The following is a 3,767-nucleotide window of genomic DNA, read 5'->3' as shown; positions in this document are numbered from 1 at the left end:
AATCGCAGCGCCGCGCTCCCAGAGTCGGGGCCCGAAAATAAATCCGCCCCCGACTTCCAGTGAGTCGACATGGGCGACGGTGGTGGGTCGGAGGGCGAAGAGGGCCCAAAAGGCTCCTCCCCCTCCCCCACCGCTGCCACCAGTGCGCAGACAAAGACGTGCGGCTATACTTAGCCGCCCACCAAAATCTGCAGCGGTAACTCTGACGGTGGCAGGGGATGGCGGCGAAACTTACGCCGGCATCCACGCCACCGCCAGGGAGAAGATCCGCTTGGAGGATCTCGGTATTCCCGAGGTCCGTCCACGGCGGGCCCGGACCAGGGGCCTCATATTTGAGGTCTCCAGCCCGGAGAGAGAGGCCGAGGCCTTGGCCAAGTGCCTCCAGGAGGTTCTTGAAGGCAGAACCAAAGTCGCTCACCGCACCAAGTATGGTGAACTTAGGGTGAGCGGCCGTGACGATAGCGTGACGCCGCAGGAGGTGGCGGCGTCGATCGCCACTTTCGGGGGGTGCCAGGCCGAAGGTGTAAGGACCGGTTTAATCCGGTCCTCCCCCAACGGCCTGGGCACTTTATGGGTAAGGTGCCCTTTGGTAATGGCCCGAAAATTGGCCACCGCAGGGCGACTCAAGGTCGGGTGGATCTCTGCTCGTGTGGATGCCCTCAAGGCCCGCCCGCTGCAGTGCTACCGCTGCTTAGAGGTCGGACACACTCAGCAGCGGTGCACTGCGCAGGTGGATAGGAGTCAGCGGTGTTACCGCTGTGGCGACTCCACCCATCGGGTGGGCCAGTGCACGGCGACCGACCCAAAATGTTTGCTTTGTAAGGACTTGGGTCGGCCGACCGGGCACAGATTGGGGGCGAGGGCTTGTGCCCCGCCATCCAGAAAGGGGCGGGCGCGTCCCGCCGCAGAGCGAAACGCGGGGACACAGATGGAAGGCGTTGGTAAGCAACGCCCCAATGAGGATCCGGGCCGGGGGGAGGCCATGGTTACGGCCTAATCCGTGGCGGCAATCGGCGGAGGATCGCCACAGTCCCTACCCCCTTCGCTCATCGAGCGGGGGGAGGGTTTTGTGGCGGTCGAATGGCGCGGCCTGGCGGTGGTCGGTGTGTACGCACCACCCCGCTGGCCCCTCGCGTCCTTCGAGGAGTACCTGGACGGGTTGCGGGACTTAGTTTCCCGCATTGCACCCCGTCCGGTGCTCGTCCTGGGGGACTTCAACGCCCACGCTCAAGCGTGGCGGTCCCCCAGGACAGACGCGAGGGGAGGCGCGGTGTTGGACTGGGCGGCGGGCTTAGGCCTCCGATTGTTGAATCGGGGGTCGGCCAGCACGTTCGTGGGGCGCCGAGGGGAAAGCATCGTGGATCTTTCATGGGCTTCCCCCGGCGCCGCGCGCCGTGTCTCGGGGTGGAGGGTCTCGGAGGTCGAGACCCTGTCGGACCACCGCTACATATATGTAGAGATGGCCGACACCACCCCGCGCCGCCCGGCCGACCGCCGCCGGTCACGCCGGTCGGCCTTGATGGCCTTGGATGAGGACGCGCTGATGGCAGCCTCCCTCGCTGTGGCCTGGTCGGAGCCGCCGACTGGGCTCGTCGCGGACTTAGAGGCGGAGTCTGAGTGGTTCCGGGGCGCAATGCAGTCGATCTGCGACTGCGCAATGCCCCGGGCCCGGACTCCGCCCAAGAGGCCGTCAAGAGTGTGCGATAGCGCGTCGCCGGTACACTCGGTCTCGTAGAAGAAGGATCGGCGAGGAAGCGGAGGAGGCGCTGTTGTACGCCGAGTACCGTTGATTGACAGTCCGGCTGCAGCAGGACATCAGGAGTGCTAAGTTCCAGGCTTGGGACAGGCTTCTCGGCTCCCTGCAGAGGGACCCATGGGGGCGGCCCTACCGTATGGTAATGGGCAAGCTCCATCCATGGGCCCCCCCTCTGACAGAGAGCATGGACCCCGGGCTCCTCGGGCGGGTCGTGGACTCCCTCTTCCCAGGGGAGGAGGGACCCGCACCCGTCTGGGGGGAGTCGGACCGCCCACAGCGGTTCGACGTACCCGGGGTCTCGGAGGAGGAGCTGGCCAGGGCTGTAACACGCCTCCGGGCCCGGAACACGGCGCCGGGCCCGGATGGTATCCCTGGCCGCGCCTGGGTCTTGGCACTCGGCGTCCTCGGCCCCCGGCTCAGGAGGCTCTTTACGGGCCTCCTGCAGTCGGGGGCGTTTCCACATCGGTGGAAGGCGGGGCGGATGGTCCTCCTGAAGAAGGAGGGCAGGGCCGCGGACCTCCCGTCCGCGTATCGGCCGATAGTCTTACTGGACGAGGTGGGCAAGCTTTACGAGCGCATCGTGGCTGCCCGCCTCTCCAGCCACCTGTCGGGGAGGGGGGGAGGGTGTGCTTGGCGGTGTCACTTGACATCGTCAATGCCTTTAGCACCCTTTCCTGGGAGGCCATCCGCAAGGGGCTCGAGCAACATCGAGTCCCATTGTACTTGCGGATGGCGATTGGCGCCTACCTCTCCGGGAGGTGGATCGAGTTTCCCGGCCGGTATGCGGATTTCAGGAAAGAGGTCACACGTGGTGTCCCACAGGGGTCCGTACTGGGCCCCCTATTGTGGGACATCGCGTATGACGCGGCTCTGCGGGCCCAACTCCCCCCGGGGGTCAGCCTGACGAGTTACGCCGATAACACGTTGGTGCTGACCTCCGGGGAGGACGCGGAAAGGACCATCCGCCACGCGGAGATTAGAGTGGCCTCTGTGGCATCCCGGATCCGTGAAATGGGGCTGAGGCTGGCGCCAGAAAAAACGGAGGCGGTGTGGTTTACGACCCACACCCCCAGTTGGCGCCGCCTCGTTCCACCCCCTTCCCGAGTCCGGGTATGTGGTTTTGCCGTCCAGGTGGGGGAGTGTATGAAATACCTTGGCCTCCACCTGGACACCCCTTGTAGTTTTGAGCCCCACTTCCGGCTCCTGGCCCCCCGACTGGAAAGGGCGTCGACGGCGTTGTGCCGTCTGCTGCCCAACCTTGGGGGACCAGATGAGAAGGTTCGTCGCCTTTACGTGGGCGCCGTGCGGTCGATGGCCTTTTACGGGGCCCCGATCTGGGCTGACAGCCTGATGGCCAGTCGCAACGGTAAGGAAATGCTTCGGCGCGTCCACCGGCCGCTGGCCATCAGGGTCATACGTGGGTACCGCACGGTGTCCCGCGTGGCGGCGACCGCCCTGGCGGGTCTTCCACCCTTCGAGCTCCTGGCGGTAGGTGAGGCCTATATCTATAGGTCCCTCCGCCAGGAGTTCACGGACCCGCCAGGGATACCGGAAGTGGGGGAGCGCAGACTCCAGGCCCGGCGATGGATGTTGCGCGGGTGGAGGGCGGAATTGTCCGCTCATTCTGCGCACCCCGTCGTCGGGGCGATTTTGCCCATTTTTAAAAAATGGGTAAATCGCGGGCATGGCAGAGCCACATACCGGCTCACGCAGGTACTCACCGGACATGGATGTTTCGGTGAGTACGTGCATAGATTGGGCCGTAAGGCCACAGCGGCTTGCCATCACTATGATGGCGGGGTGCGAGATTCGGCGTAGCACACCATCCGGGCCTGTCCGGCCTGGGCGGTGCTCCGCCATAACCTAGAGGTGGAACTGGGCGGGGACCTCCCCCTCTCCGCCATCCTGAGAGGGATGGTGGAAAGGGAGGAGGTGTGGCATGCCGTCTCCGCTTTCGCGGTGATGCGCACGAAGGAGGAGGCGGAGAGGGAACGGGAGCGGCTCGACCCCA

Source organism: Habropoda laboriosa, unplaced genomic scaffold (genome assembly GCF_001263275.1).
Source record: "Habropoda laboriosa isolate 0110345459 unplaced genomic scaffold, ASM126327v1 scaffold332, whole genome shotgun sequence".
Classification (NCBI taxonomy): Eukaryota; Metazoa; Arthropoda; class Insecta; order Hymenoptera; family Apidae; genus Habropoda; species Habropoda laboriosa.
This window is presented reverse-complemented; position numbering follows the sequence as displayed.